Raw genomic sequence first — 17,848 nt, forward strand, 5'->3', positions numbered from 1 at the left:
ATTATTTATTTATTTTACAATTTTAGTTTTGTATTTACAAAATGTTATAGAAGTGTTTTAAAGAAGTATATTTTGTTATGAGTTAAAAAGATAAATAAAGACGTTAAGAGAAAAAGTTTTCCCAAAAACTCCGTGGGTCCCCTTAGCAGTTGGATTTAGCAACCATTACTCCTCCATTGAGGTTTAGCCAAAAAGGACATCAAAAAATATATGGAAATTGTTTAATTATGTAGCCATTGACAATTACTTGCATTGATGCTTGGTGGGAATTCTAACCAAACAATGTTCATATATAGAATTCTAAGACATATGGATCGCCATAGAACATAAGAGAAATAAACATAGTAGATACAAAAGTGAGTGACCAAGTGACATAACAAACTATTAGTCTAATATTATGACCTGAAAATGAGCATTGGAGTTGCCTTGGTTTCGAGTTGACGGTGCAAAGCCACTGAATAGAGAAAGTGAAGTCTTCGTTTGCAAAACTTCCTAGGCTCGAGAGTCCACCTGAAGATGTTTCCAATGATTTCAATATCAAAGAAATATGGTCTACCACCAAATTCCCTTGTTCCTTGTTGAAGGATATTGTTCCTCACTTTAGGTGGAATAGATTCAAAATGATAAGTGACAGAGTTCTAGCCAAATAAACACCGACATCAAGAAGTGGATGCTCTTGTCACACCACCCCGACAACTACCTTGATGCAGCCTCAGAGCCATGAAAGGACTTATAATAACCAAATATGACCAAACTAGTGTATGACTAGACATAATTGGTGTTACCCACAACGGAACATGTGGTTTATAATAATGGCGAGGTGAAAATATAGGTAGATAGGGATTGGAATTTGAGTGAATAGGCCATGTTAGAAAGGCGTCATCAACCACTAAAAGGATGATTGGCCTTAGATATTGTCTTAGGTATTCTTCTTGTAGACACTGGTGTTGCTGGTGGGGAAGGCATATAGAGATGTGCAAAATATTGTTAGGAAGATTAGGCACGTGATTTTTTCAGAACCAAATGAAAAATGTGCCTCAGTACTAGACACCACATAGTTCATGCTTTTGAAATTTTACTCAGAGAAAAGAAAAGATGGATTTGGTATTGCATATGAATGAGATGTATTCTTCGTATATGCTTGGCCATCTATAGAGGTTTCTTGATTTTGGGTAATTAACTTACTCTAAAATGAAATAAGACATTCAATGTGTTCTTTGTAATATAAATATAAACAAAACATCTAAAAAAAAGTAATTGCACAATGATCCAGTCCAAGAAAACAAAGTTTTTCACAAACCAATTAACTCTTCTAGAAAAAATCAACAATTCCAATTTAATAATCCTATCGGTCTCTCTTTGTACCTTTTGGAACAATTGTTAATTAGAAACATTTAATGTTTCATTCTAATGCTAACTCGAAAATTAACGTTAATTTTATGCATCAAAAAAAACCAACCCTCTATAATCTTAATCCAAACTCCATATACATAGGAGAAAAGGAAACTTTGATTATCTTAATTTAGGCCAGAATATCAATACATTGAAAAACGTGACCCTCGCAATAAAGCTTCAAACTTTATTCCCTAATCAAATTAAAAATATATAATTTTAAATATAATATTTTAACAAAAATATATAATTTTAAATATAATATTTTAACAAAAACTTTGGTTAAATCCGTTGTATTGAATTTCGTCAACGTAAACTAATAGAAAGTCAAAGCTCTTGCGATCGCTATAATCCCTCCACTGCCTTCGCCTATTTTTAAATATAATATTTTAACAAAAATTTTGGTTAAATCCGTTAGTATTGAATTTAGTCAACGTAAATTAATAGAAAGTCAAAGCTCTTGCGATAACTATAATCCCTGCAGTGCCTTCGCCCGGGACTAATAATGAGATTTAAATATAATATGAAGTCTCAAGATGTCATCAGGTTAGAGTATGAAGTATCAAAATGCCATCAAGGACTAATAATGAGATTTAAATATAAAATGAAGTGTCAAAATGTCATTAGTATTTATACTGACTGTATTTACACGAGGTTGAATCTCACTGATTACCACTAACTTATGACTTGCACAGTATAGACAATTTAACCTATCGTACCCTGGCCATGAGACTAAACCTCTAATCATAAGGCCAGACCAAACCTCTGCGAGCTATGTATAAAGGTGTTTTGATCACAACTTGATTTTGTAATTAAATTTTAATTATCACAATTTTAATTTATCACAATTGGAGTTTTGTGACCATGTAATATATTTGGGAGAAGGGAAACTTGTTTTGTAACCATGTGATATATTTGGGAGAAGGGAAACTTGTATTTGCATTTTTTATATTTGTTGTTTTCTTGTCTAGGTTCAACTTGTTATTTATATTTTATATATGAGAAGTTTCGATTTGATTTTTTGGACGATTTTACGCCGTATAAAATACTTATATTTGTAATTTAATATGTATTTATTTATTTACAAAATTATGATTAATTTTTTACCATTGTTTTTAATTGAAATTATGTTTTCTTTTGGTTGATTTCTATGGAGGGTTAAATTATATGTTTAGATTTTAATAGAGACATGTATAAATGATTATCGATGGTAAAGATCACTTAATCCGTATTATTATAAATTTATATACAATCAATAACTTGATGCAGATTAAAGATTCTAGTGAACTATGTGTTGTTATTTCTCTATCCTATGTTTCCTGTGAATACTTTAATTATTTTAAGGCACATAAAGATTTTATGTGGATATGAAGAGTGCTAGACAAGCTTTTCTGAGGATATGAAGAGTGCTAGACTAGGTAAATAGAAGATAGAACTTAAATATAAGCATTGTCATCCATCTTAAGGGACATCAAGCTCTTATGAGGATATGAAGAGTGTTAGATCAATTAAATAGAAGATGGAGCTTAAATATAGTCACTAAGAGGTGAAGAGAGAATGATGGTTATGAGGTGAGGAGTTTAAGCCACTACGAGGTGAAGAGAGAATGATGGTTATGAGGTGAGGAGAGAATGATGGGAGAGAGTGAAAGAATTGTAAATTAAAATTTTGACTATAATGAAAGGGAAAAAAAATAGAATTTAATGATTCAAGCTAAATTGGTAAAAGTGCTATAAAATACTCAAACTGACTATAGGCAAATTTTCTTAATTAACATTAATTTAATATCAACTTATTAGTTATTAAAATTAATAATAGTAAAAAAAAAATTAATTGAAAATAGTAAAAAACAATAAAAATATAAATATAAAAATGAATTAGAATGAAACTATTAATTTAGAATGGATTGAATTGGGATGGTTATGGTTTTGGTTAAAGATGAATTAAATAATTAATATATAAATAATCAACATGTCAATATACAATTATAATAAAGGGTTAAAATAATAATAACTATATCATAATTTATAGCATTTTAATCTTAATTTTTTATTATAATTTTATATTGGCATCTGGATTATTTATTTATTAATTCATTCATTCATTTTTTAACATAATCATAATTTATAGCATTCTAATCCTAATTCTTTCTTATAATTTTCTATTGGCATGTCGATTATTTATTTATTAATTAATTAATTCATCTTTGATGAAAATCATAATCATGTCAATTCAATCCATTCTAAATTAATACTTTCAACCTAATTCATTTTTATATTTTTATTTTTCTTTATTTAGACTATTTTCAATTTAAAATAATTTAAAATAATATTTCTATTGTTACTAATTTGAATAATTAATAAGTTGATACTAAATTAATGTTAATTTAAAATTATATATGGAGTCTTCAATAGATAGTGATTGGGTGTTTCATTGAGACACTCTTTGATTGGAAGTCACCAATTAAATTTTGCAGTGATATATTGGATATGATAAAGATGTAATCTTGTCAAACTTACAAAAAAAATATATTAATTTTAATTTTTTTTTAATATAATTAATTTGAAAAACTTAAATAATTTTAACAATTTAACTAAAACTATAAAATTTGAATTTTTTTATTATAGTGAAAATTTTAATCAAATATCACTTCATGCTCTCCATCATTACCATCTTCTATTTAACCCGTCTAACCCTCTTCACATTCTTTAAAAAGCTAAATATCCATGAATATTAGTAATTTGTTAACCCAAAATATAACGAAAATAAACAAAAACACGTAGCTCACCAAAAGCTCTGATCTACATCACTTAATGTGATTAAAAAATATAATTTTTATATTAATGATAATCGTAAATAATAATGTTTTCTCAATATTACTATGATCTAATCTATGACTTTGGAAACAACATGCAAATATTTGAAGAAGATTGTAATATTTTTATTCTTTGCATTAAAGATTATGCGAGGAAGATAAAAATGACACTCATTTATTAGTTGATTAGCTGTTATAGAGGGAAGAGAGTTTTACATATCCGGACAACTTATGAAATGAGACATGGAAAGGTTGGACATGATGGAGTGGCAGTAACAAATGAATTAATTTCCTTATTTTAAAAGTATTGATGCTACATTCAATATGTTAATTTATATTATTATAAATTTGCAAGATATTATGTATTATATGTGAAGAATTTAAAAATATCAGATCTAGAAAGGCCTATAGAAGAAAATAAAATAAAATGGTAAAGGAAAAGGAAAAATGATGGTTGGATAAGGGTAAACTTTAGGATTGTAATGTTACTTATGCGAAACAAGCTGTCATGAATTTCGTCTAATTCAAATAATCTATTGAAAGAATTGACTACCACAGATGGAATTTATGGCATGATGGCTATGAATAGGTGAAACCATGAGTTGCTAAGAGACTATATTGTATGAATTCAAGATAAAACTCAACATTTTTCGAAAGGCATACTTGGTAGAAAAGCAAATAAATTTGAAACACATGCTTAGTAAACCAAAGTTATGTAAATTCAAACTAAAATATAACATACTTTGAAACACGTGCTTGGTAAAAAAAACTGAATTTGACCTTTAATGATGCATTTCCCTTCATAATGTTGAGGTCAATTATAAATTAACATCCTTTGAAACACGTGCTCAGTTAAAAAAAAAACTGAATTTGACCTTTAATGATACATCTCCTTTCATAGTGTTGTGCTCAGCTATATGAATAGATTCATTTTTTGATATTGTGAATCTATACCTAGCATGATGTAATTATAATTTATATAGAGTAAATATAGGGTGCATATTTTCTGTTGATATGAGACATTCATTTATAGATTTCATTGATGCTAAGCGGTATGCACTTATTCATATGAAAGCAATGGATATGTGAAATAATCATAATATTTCATTCTTAATCGAAATGGGTAAGATGTAATTCTAACAAGGTAAGAGATACATGCTAAGGAGGTTGTGGTTTCAATGGATCATTATTGAGTTTTCAATGTTCTAATTGAACCTTTGCCACCTAAGTAGCGAGCTTGTTTGTTTCATTCAAACAAATGAGTGTATATTGACTAATATAATGCTTTGTGCATCTAGGAAGGGTAATTGTTATTCTTGCATCATGGAAAAAGGAAGAGAATCTAGCCAAATTGGCAATATGGTTGCAATACTTATTTTTTTAGTAAATAAACCTAATAGTTGTATTTTCATAGTTTGGTGATAACAACTTTGATACAACTCATGGAAATCAAAGTGAAGGGAGATGAATTCACGACATATAATATAGTGGTAGATATCCATTAATATATTACATTGGCTTACATTCTATTATATTTGCTAAATGAGTGAACTATACCTCATTTTTGAGTTTAGTGTCTATTGTATTAACTTATTTTCCAATAGAATAATATAATATTAAATTACTTTTTTTTCTATGTTACTTGTTTATATATTTAAAATATATATATTTTTAAGTTTAGTGTTTATTGTATTAACTTATTTTCCAATAGAATAATATAATATTAAATTATATTTTTTTGCCTATGTTACTTGTTTATATATTTAAAATATATATTTTTTATTTGTTTTTTTTTTTCACTTATATTATATAAATGATAATTTTTTTAAAATGTTTCTTTTAAATATATAAAAATTATTATAATACTAAAATATATATAAATTTGAAATTTAATGAACATTATTCAAATGCGATATGGCTATAGAAATAATCAATTTATCATATCATATTAGAATGGTATAGCGGAAACATGCTTGACCAATAAGCCATAGGGTTAAAATGAAAATTTGTATACTATGAATTTAACAATAAACACTCATTACAAGTGCTTTAATATTTATTATTGTATTTAATAAGACATTTTAAAGTCCACATCTTACACCATATAATTGACGCATAAAATTTCGTGAATTTAAAAGAAAAATCCTAATAAAATAATAAATAAGAGATTAACGAATAAGAAAGGTTGAAATCATAAGATTAATAGTTGTAACACAACATAGTCTTTGTCTCTATTGCTAATTAATTCATCAAGGCTATGCATTTTTCTACGGTGCCCACATTTTATTATTATTCGAGAATGCTTTCATTTCCGCAATTCGTCATTATTTATGCATTGACATCTTTCATTCTATGAAATGAAAGCCACATTCACATAGATTTTGTGCACACCTTCGTATCCACATAGATAAATCCATTTTCACATAGCTTAATCCATTTATCCAATTGCACTAGGATATGCAGAGATAGTTTTTATTATAGTTATGAAATTTTCATTGTGCATCATGTCCAATCTGATGAATTATCCATTACGATTGTATATCTGAATATTGGTATTGGAGATTAAATAACTAAGATAGGTGGGAGGGTGTAAAAATATATGTTGAGGAAGGAGAAAGGGTGTGCCAAAAGTGTGGGAAGTGCAGAGTGTGGATGGGTAGTGTATATTTTCCTTGTGCAGAGTGCAATGATGGAGACGATGTTTTTATTGTGTGAATCTCTTCTACACACTCCCTTATCTTTGCACATACCCTTTCTCCAAGTCCTTTCTCCCACAATTCATATACTCCCTTTCTCCGTAGAGTAAAATCGTAGCAGTTTCATAGTAAATTAATATTTTAAAGCTACTTCTACATATCTCTTCAACCCATATTAAATTACCAGGGGCCACATTTTCCCACTATTCAAAAATGTCCACATTTCAACAATTTATCATTATGTACATATTCACATCTCTGCATTCCACACAATCAAATCCACCTTCACATATATTTTGTCCACAGATTCATATTCTGCATAATGGAATCCATATTTGCATATCTTCATCCATTTATCCAATTGCATTAGGAGTGTGGAGATATTTTTTATTGTGGGTATGAAGTTTTCACTATACATAATGTTGGATATGATGAATAATCTATTGCAATGATAATTGTGAATCTTGGTATTAGATGTTAAATAGCTAATGCAGGAGGGGAGGTTCTGAATGGATATGCAAAGGAAGGAGAAAGGTTGTACAAAAAGTGTCGGAAGTGTAGAGTGCAAATGGGTAGTGAACATTTTCATTGTGTGGAGTGTGCAGATGGTGTCGATTTTTTTAATATTTGATTTACTTCTCTGCACACTTTTATCTCCACACATACCCCTTCTCTACACACCCTTTCTACGACACTTTGCTTACACCCCTTCACTGCAGAAAATGTTTGTCGCAGTTTCATATTAAATTAATATTTCAACGTTGCTTTTTCATATTTTTTCAGTCCCCCCCTCCACAAGATTTTGTATTATTGGGTAGAGAAGTAGCAATTTTAGGAAAAATAACGTTAGATCTTTCGCTGAGAAAATTGCCACTTACAAAATTAACCTTTATTTCCATGCCTCAAGTCCACCTATAAAATTAGCTTTATGTGTGCTGTAGCAGAAAAAAGCTTGACTTGATATAGTCCCTACTCCTTAACAGACTCCCCTCCACTCAATTTCTCTTCACACACCTTCTGCCACACTTCTCCCACAACTTTTCTCCTCGTTTTTCATATCATAAAAGTATCCTATTTTGTTGATGTATCGAATCTTCATATTAAATTAGCCTTATGCAAGGTATGGAGGAAGAAATATTGTCTCAATATAGTCTCTTCTCTTTAAGAAAACCCTCCATACACAATTTCTTCACACACCCTTTCCCCTATCCTCCCTGTACATAATTTATTCGCACAAAAAAATCATAAAATTTTCATATTAAATTGATTTCTCCCACACTTATCACATACCCTTTCTCCATACAATAAAATAATATAAGTTAGCCCCCATCCCCCTCTAGTTTTGGCATCATTGGGCAAAGCAATGTCCCAAAGCTAATTGATAGTCAACGTACTTTGAATACGAGGTATAAAAAGAAATAAATAAATCGATGCTCTGATTCTTTTGGATTCTATTTCCTACAAAACATTTAGAAGTGACACTGTATAGCTTTGTTCAGACTTGCACACTAGACAATGAAATCTTGATCACCATCTTTTCATTCCTAGTGTCTACATTTCTGATAAGTATAAAAATGAAAACTTAGTAGAGCATGTACAAAATCACTTTGGAAAGAACCATTTGTAACAAGACCCCTTGAAAAATAATGGATTATGCTTTGACAACGTGCATGTTAAAAAATTGCATAATGAACACCTAGCCAAGGTAACTAGAGACATGTTACTTGTTAAAATTCCCTTAGGTTCTCCATGATAATTTGGATTTATGTTCATGAAAGATTCATAAAACTTAGATTTCAATGAGCATTTCTAAACTGAACAATTATTTTCAAAACTTAAATGAAATGTGTTTCTAATTGTTATTTGTGCGGGAGAAAAAAATTGCATAATGACGCAATTTTTTTTCCATAATGTTCCACACTTCTGCGTGCATTCTCCCTCCATAGAGTTCTCATGCACATCTTCTTTAGCATAATACTAGTTTTTAAATGGTTGAAGCCACCGGAAACATAGGTTAGGTCAAAACACATTAGCGCATATCTAAAAGTTAATATTTTGAGAAAAAGAACTCTAAAAAATACAATGAAGGCTTTCATTTTGTAGAAGAAGCTTCCTTCACACTCCTTATATTTACGAGGATCTTCACATTATCAAATGTACTAAAAATTAGATACCGTACTTCTAGAGAGTATGTTATTAAGGATATGTCTCTTTATTAATCAAATAATTAGTACATATGTTTATCCTCTTAACACACATCAATATTAAAAAGGAAAAACACAAGAATCTTGTCCACATCACTTGTACATGTCAAACCATATACATATAAAACCAAGAATTATGATTAAAAATTACCATTTACAACATATTATATTACACAATATTTGTAATGATGACATGTAATGTACAAATTATTGAAATAATTTAGTACTATAGTATCCGAGAAAGCACAAGTATGCAAGGCATCCATTTATGGAAAAATTGCAGTGAAGATGTAGGAACCTAGAGTGACCGATACTAACTATGGTGCATATGACTCTATACTTAGAATTAAATAAGTAATTATGGTTTATTAGTACTTTTAATATCTATTTAGAAAATCTATATGTAGTTATGTCATCACTCAAATTATTAATAACATTTACTCTGATGCATTATGTAATGATTATTGGCTGCAAACTTGTATATAAAATTGTATCTATCGATATTATAACATACCTTTTTTGGAATTTAATTCAGTGAATCGACATGTAATCAACATATCGTTCAAGTTATTAATAACATTTATTGTTTATAAATAATTCAAGAGTATGCACAGGTCTTCACGGCCAGTGTGTGTCATAGCAATTTGAAATGATGTGCATATCTCCTTCACACACTTGTATTTTCATATTTCTTCTGCATAATTGAAGCTTCCTCCACATATTCACACTCCACACATGTATAATGATTACTCGTCTCAAACATATCAAGATGATTGCATTTATCAATTTTATAAAATAGTAGTTTCACCATTTATTTAGCGAATCGACATTTAATCAACAAACTTGGTAATAAAATGATAAGATGCACAGGTCTCTGTATCTAGTATATGTTATAGTATATTGAAATGATATGATTCACACACCTCTTGCACGCATTTCCTTGTTTACTGGAAACATTTTTGCGATTGCTAGATATAAAAGAGTAATTAAGACATCCTAAAAACCTAATTAAGGCATAGCTCTATGAGTAACATACATATTTTCAAATATTAATGGCAAGTATTATTGAGACCATAAGAATTTGTAGAAGAGTAATAGTAAAATCATTGTATATTTAGAGCTTATGCGAATTCAAGCCAAATAAATTTTTCTAATAGTTATTGTTTATTCGTGCTATAGAGTTGTCCCATTTTTACATTTTTTTGAGAAAGAAGAAATTATAATGGATACCTCTCGTCTAAAGATTTTCCAAGTCATAATGAATAGGGGAACACAATCGAATGAAACCTAGGCAGTTTTTTAGAATCTAGAAATGAAATGGACGATCAAGTTTAAGTATTCTTGTTTCAACAATTGCAGAAAGTAGTATGGCACAATATACATCACTCAGAAAACCCATAATATTTACGATATTAAGGAGAAAAGTTCAGTATATAGAAACAAATGAAGAAGAATGTCAAATTTATGTTTCTAAGAAACTCATGACTTATATATGCATTGTTTATGGCATGAGCATTTATTGTATGGTTTGTGATGCAGGAGCATCTGGACTTAGCCAGCAATGTGAAATTTTGTTCACATGTTGTGGCTAAACAAGTTGAAATTCATTCACTGATTGGTCAAAAGCCAGTTTTACTGAGAGGGTTGGATCTCTCAAGAAATGAGTTGTATTTCATTATTGTAATAGTTAGAAATTGTCTTATTTTAGGCTCAAAGATAAGTTGTTAGCATAGGTGTGAGGTAGAGCTAGGAATTAGAAGATTTGTTGTTAGATTGATTAAAATAGGGATTGATTTGTTAGACACAGTTAGAGTGATATCCGATTGATAAAAAGAAGGAAAAAATGTAATGAAAGGGAGAGAGGATTGAGTGGAGCGAGAGCAAGAATAGTGTGGATTGTATTTTGAAATAGAGGTCTTTCATTTGTGTAATCAGGCCAAGGCCGAGACTCTGTAAGTATTTTATTGTGAATGAATAATATTGTGTGTATGATTGATTATCAGCCTGCAGAAACCCTTGTGATGCTTTCAGATTCTTTGTATTCGGGTAGAGTGTTTATTCCCTTTTTTCTATGTTCATGCCTAAATCATGTGATTGATAGAAGCCGGAGGCTTTATTATAAATCTCATTGTTTAATCCGAGCCGTTGGATCCTCCATATCGGATCGACGGAGTTTATTACATAGTTTTGGTCCCACAAGCGAAAAATCCAACTTACACTAAGAATTGGCGCAAAACAAAGTGGATTGAAATCTGGACTTGAACATTTATAGACGAGAAGCTATACCCTTATCACGTCCATAAGACTAATTAGATCAGTGCATTGGAGTGGAAGGAGCCTAGCAAGTGGACATTGTGACCTGTGATCGGGTGATTAAATCGTGGCTAGTAGATCGTGATATATCGCAACCATTGGATCACGAAAGTAGTTTTGCTACAATGAGTGGTATTTTGGACGCATTAAAGGTTGTAAGTGATTTCGAAGAGCAACCACCCGACCCCATTCACCCTTTGACATGTAGCAGCATAGAAGAGATAGTAAATCGTTTATCGAGCAGTTAAAACCCAATTTCTTGTCCCACCTGAAATCTTCGACAGCCGTAAAATCAAATAGATCCAAATCAATAGTCATAAAGGATCCGTGCGTTGACTTCTAGTTACGATGAGCGCGCCGATAAAAAAGGTAAAATTCATTATTTTGGCTATTTTTCAAAGGTATTTCAATTTAAAATTAAAAAGGTCAGGTTATAATTAAAAGGGAACCGCGAGATGATTATCGCGGTTTTTTGAGTTCTGCTTTTACCTGCATCATTTGCGGTATCAGAGTGGAATCTATGGTTGATTATAGCAAAAATGCCGCCAAGGAGAGGAGTTGACATTGGTTAAGGAAGACCTGAATAAAATTCAGTTCTACTGGAAGAGATCCGGAGTCTGTGTACGAGAATGGAGACAATTGAGACTGCCCAGAGAAGAGCCCCTGATGAAGGAGATGATAGTACCTCAGAAGAATCTCCTAAGGAGGAAGCAGACAAAGACAATGAAACTACCAGTCATCAAGATGTTGGCAAAAGTAGGAGGATAACCAAAGGTGGAAATTCCTACATATGAAGGGAGTCTAAACACAGAAGAGCTAATGGAGTGGATCAGATCCTTAGACAAATACGTTGACTATGAGGAGGTTGATGACAAGAATATGGTGAAGTTTACAGTTACCAGATTGAGGGGTCATGCAGCTATCTGGTGGGATGAGCTAAATACATCCAAAACGAGGAAAGGAAAGTCTAAGATCAAGCAATGGGACAAAATGGTAAGTAAAATGAAAGCCAAATTTCTACCTAAATATTATCAGTTAAATCTTTTTAGGCATTTGGAAAATTTAAGGCAAAAAGGAATGTCTGTTAATGAATATACAAAAGAATTTTATAGATTGAGTATTAGAGTAGGACATGTAGAGGATGACATAGAAAAGGTAGCTAGATATATCAATGGCTTAAGGTATGACATACAAGATGAAATTATCTTGTTAAGTCTGAAGACTGTTGAGGATGCCTATCAAGCAAGTTTGAAGGCAAAAGATAAGATATTGAGGAAACATAGTCAAAGGAATAGAGGAAGAAGCTTAGTAAGAGGTAGAGGAACTACTAGACCAAGGGGACAACAGCATGAACATGAAGCAGGAAGTTCAAGTAGCAGACCACCATAGAGGGGAGAATTTAACAGAGGAAGATTTGTGCCCAGAGGAAGAGGCCAAGGAAGAGATGTTCGGTGTTATACATGTGGAGAATGGGGACATGTGTCGTGGGTTTGTCCTCATAATAAACCAGCAAGTCAGAGGAATGTGAATGTGGTTGAGGAAAATCCAGAACCACCTTCACTTATGGAAAAGGAAGAATCCATTGAAGTAGGTGAATCCTTGTTATTGAGAAGGACTTTGCTTAGGGCAGAGAAGGAGATTGAAGAACCAGTGCACAGGAAGAATTTGTTTAGAACTAAGTGTAAATCAAAAGGTAAGTGTTGTAAAGTAATAATTGATAGTGGAAGCACTGGAAACCTTGTTTCTATAGAGATGGTGGAAAATCTCGTACTAGTAAATACAATGCACCCTACTCCTGAAAAAGTGTCATAGTTACAGAAAGGACGTCAGATTATTGTGACAGAACAATGCAAGGTGGAGATACAAATTGGTATTTATAAAGATGTGATATTATGTGATGTAATGCCCATGTATGCATGCCATGTACTACTAGGAATACCATGGAAATTTGATCGAAAATCTATTAATGATGGGAGGAGAAACATTTATACCCTGCAAAAGGATGGAACTAAACATACATTGCTACCATAGAAGGAAGATGTTGACAAAGGAACACTTGGAAGTATGTTGGGTCCTTATAATACTAGTGATTACCCCATTACTATTGTAGTTATACCCCTTATTAATATTGTTGTGCCCATATTTCCCCCATATTATTATTACTGTGCCCCATAGAATCCCTCTATTGTTATTTTTGTGTCTTTATATTATTATTGTTAGGTTGGGTGGATTATATTGTGACTCCTTAGACTCCTATATATAGAAAGGAGGTTTTGTCATTTGAATCATCCAAGAATTGTTCATTTATGTAGTGTAAAGGAGGTTGCCCCCTCGAAGAGGCTGAATTCTAAGGCGTTGATCTATCTTTTCTATCTTTTCTTGAGCTGGTTTCATAACATTTGGTATCAGAGCTTTGGATTCTAGGGTTTCGTTGATCCAAATAAGTCATCATGGCATTTTCACTATAACTTTTTTCTTCCACGTTTCAGAAGTTGCAAATAAAACCCATTTGAGAAGAAATCGTGCTAAACCTCGGTTCCGAATTTCAGAGATTTTTAACCTATATTTGCGGAGATATGATCTGAGGAAGTTGGTCTTTTTGCAGACTCCTGAATTACATTCCAAACAGGTGACCTGGGGAAAATCTTCATAACTTTCTCTCTGGGGATCGGATTGAAATTTCGTAAGAAGGTATAGAAAGAGGATGGAATGTAGTTTCTTGTATGCATTTTTCAAATCAAAGGGTCGAAACAGTGACTCGTGGCACATCGTACAAGTTCGCTCTACTGAACTAGTCTATAATCAAGTCACTGTGGGAGATTTCGTATAACTCTTCCTTGGAGAATCCAATTTGGGTCAGAATTGTGGCATTGGAAAAAGGACACAAAGGGATACTACAAATCACAAATTCAGAACTAGATGATTAGAAAGTACAGAGATACATCAGAGGCAATATCAAGCTCCTATAAAGTGAAAAAAAGTGTGTAGATTTTCTTAATTTTTTGCTTAAGCTTGGTTTGAAAATTTATTTTGAAGGAATTCAAAGGGCATAATAGAGCATTATTACTAGTAACTGATGCCCCGAGGAAAGAAAATTCAAACACCCAGTAAGGAACCTGAAAGCTCTAGCATTACTCATGAAGAAGAAGAAGAAATGCTATATGATATATCAAAATTACAAGAACAAGTGCAACAAGTGACACTTGCACAAAAAGCAATAGAATCTAAGATGGATGGTTTAAGGAAAGATGTAGAAGCTAAGATGGATGGTTTAAAGAAAGGTGTAGAAGCTAAGATGGATTGTTTAAAGAAAGGCATAGAAGCTAAAATTGATGGCATGGATGATAAGATGGAAGAATTGAAGATAAATATGAATAAGTTGCTACAAGAAATGGTCACTAAGGGTGAAAGGGTACTAAAGGAAACTCATGATGAGAACAAAATAAATGTTAATCATGATTCCATAGACTCTATTGTTGGATCGAAGACTCACCATATTCCAAAAATCGATATGAGGAAGTTTGATGGAAAGGATCCCACCACATGGATATTATAGATGGAGCAATTCTTCGATCTCAATAATGTGCAAAACACACAAAAGGTACGTATGGAAACTTTATATTTGGAACCAAATCAGTTTGTATGGTATCAATGGCTTTGCTCTCGTAAACAATTTATCACTTGGGAAATTTTTATAGAAGAATTGATAACACATTATGAGGATACAAAAAACAACATTTTTTTTAGCCAATTGATAAGTCCCAAACAAAAGGTTTCAATAATGTAGCACATTGAGGAGTTCCAAAAATTGAACATAAGGTAAAAAATATTCCAGAGGAGCATAGGATTGATGTGTTCATAGGGTCTTTAAAGGATAATATCCAAGATGATATTCGCCTCTGGCAACCTGATTCATTAGAGAAGGCATTCAGGTTAGCAAGAAAAATGGAAAGCAAAATTATGGCAACCAGGAAGCATACCACTCACAACTATAAAGACGGAAGTGTTGTTGCTTCTAGTCTTCCACAACCTATAAGGTTGACACCAAAACAATTGGAAGAAAAAAGAGCAAAAGGGCTTTGTTACAGTTGTGATAACAAATACACTAAAGGTCATAAGTGTTCTGAGAAGAAATTATTCTACATAGATTGTGGAGGGGAAGAAGAAAAGGAATAAGAAAGGTCAAAAGAAGAGGATATACTCCAGGAAGAAATCCTAGATGAAGAAAAAATAAATCCGACCATATCTTGTAATGCATTGGTGGGAATTACCACTCCTCAAACCATCAAGATAGAAGGACAAATCAAGAATAGAAAGGTAACAGTGTTGATTGATTCAGGAAGCACCGACAATTTTATTCATTGTAGGGTAGCAAAACAATTAAATTGCTTCCTATATCCAGCACCAGAGTGTCAAGTGATGATTGCAAATGGAGGAACAATAAATTGCTCTGGAAAGTGCCATAATATCAAGCTATCCATGGGAGAATATGTATTGACTAGCCCAATACTTTCCATTCGAATGGATGGTGCTGATGTTGTACTAGGAGTCCAATGGCTACAATCCTTGGGTACAATAGCTTTTAAGTTTCAAGAACTTTTCATCAAATTTTCTACGGAAGGAAAGGAAGTTGAATTAAGGGGTATTGCAGGGAAACCAGGAAAGATAATCAGCTCTAATGGTATGACGAAGCTTCTAAAAAAGGAGCAAAGATGTGTAATTGCACAATTATGTTCATTAGATGTTTCCACATTGGAATCATCTATTTCTCCAAATCTCCAAAAAGTCCTGGACAATCATTCCAAGGTATTTGAGACTCCCAAAGGTCTCCCACCTATGCATGATCATGATCATGCTATTCATCTGATTCCAGGAAGTGTTCCTCCAAACATCAGGCCGTACAAATATCCCTATGTCCAAAAGAGTGAAATTGAACATATGGTTGTAGAAATGCTAGAGGCTGGTATAATTCAACCGAGTCCAAGTTATTTCTCTACTCCAGTAGTATTGGTGCACAAGAAGGATGGATCATGGTGCATGTGTCTGGATTATAGGGAGCTCAACAAGCTCACTATTAAAGATAAGTTCCCCATTCCTGTCATTGATGAATTACTGGATGAATTGCATGGATCAATTTACTTCACCAAGTTGGATATTCATTCAGGATATCATCAAATCAGAATGAAAACTGAAGAAATTATGAAAACAACATTTAGAACTCATGAGGGTCATTATGAATTTTTGGTCATGCCTTTTGGCCTTACCAATGCACCTTCAACATTTCAAGGTTTGATGAATTCAATTTTCAAACCATTCCTTAGAAAATTTGTGTTAGTATTTTTTGATGATATACTAATCTACAACAAGTCCTTGAAGGATCATGTTGAACATGTTGACGGGGTGCTACAACTATTGGCGGAGAAACAATTATATGCAAAAAGATCCAAATGTTTCTTTGAAGTCCAGGAGGTGGAATATCTGGGTCATATTGTATCTCATGAAGGAGTTAAGATAGACCCTAGTAAAATTAAAGCCATTAAGGAATGGAAAATCCCTACATCCATAAAGCATCTGCGAGGATTTCTCTGGCTGACAGGGTATTATCGCAAGTTTGTTGAGAATTATGGGAGAATAGAAGCACCTCTAACAACATTATTGAAGAAAGATGCATTTTCATGGAATCTGGAAGCAACAAAGGCCTTTGAACATCTTAAAGAGGCAATGTGCCAAGCACCGGTCTTAGCTACACCGGACTTCACAAAAATCGTTATTGTCGAATGTGATGCTTCAGGAAATGGAATTGGTGTTGTTCTAATGCAAGATGAAAGACCCATTGCTTTTGAAAGTCGTCCAATCAAGGGAAAGTTTTTAAGCAAAGCTATTTATGAGAAGGAAATGTTGGCAATATTCCATGCACTTAAGAAATGGCGACCCTACCTAATGGGAATACACTTCAAGGTAAAAATGGATCATGATTGCCTTAAATCCTCCCATATGGAATCTTCAGCTAGATTTATCTAGAACCTACATGATGCTCTGTGGATGATTGCTTGAATATTTTTAGTTCACCAAAGATTTCTTAAGGTTTATTTTTGTTTTCATAACCCTACCAGGGTTTTTGTCCTTTATTTGGGGACCTAGATCATTAGTGACCTTTGTCAGTTTTTTACTAAATCTTAATTTGTTTTTCATATGTTAACTTTAGATCGACTTACCAGAGTCATTATGCTTTATAATGGAAATGAGATTTTAGTGGTACAAACTCTATATTGTAACTCTTTATGAACGTAATACAATTCTGGAAGTTTTTGAATCATTTTCTAATAGGAATATTCTCATATCAAGAATACATTAATATTCTTTACATAATGATGATTTTTGAACTACTACTCGATTCTAGTCTTCAATTACGTGAATATACGAATATG

Source organism: Pinus tabuliformis, chromosome 8 (assembly GCF_031772625.1).
Source record: "Pinus tabuliformis cultivar Carrire ecotype Pingquan chromosome 8, CPIR1, whole genome shotgun sequence".
Lineage (NCBI taxonomy): Eukaryota > Viridiplantae > Streptophyta > Pinopsida > Pinales > Pinaceae > Pinus > Pinus tabuliformis.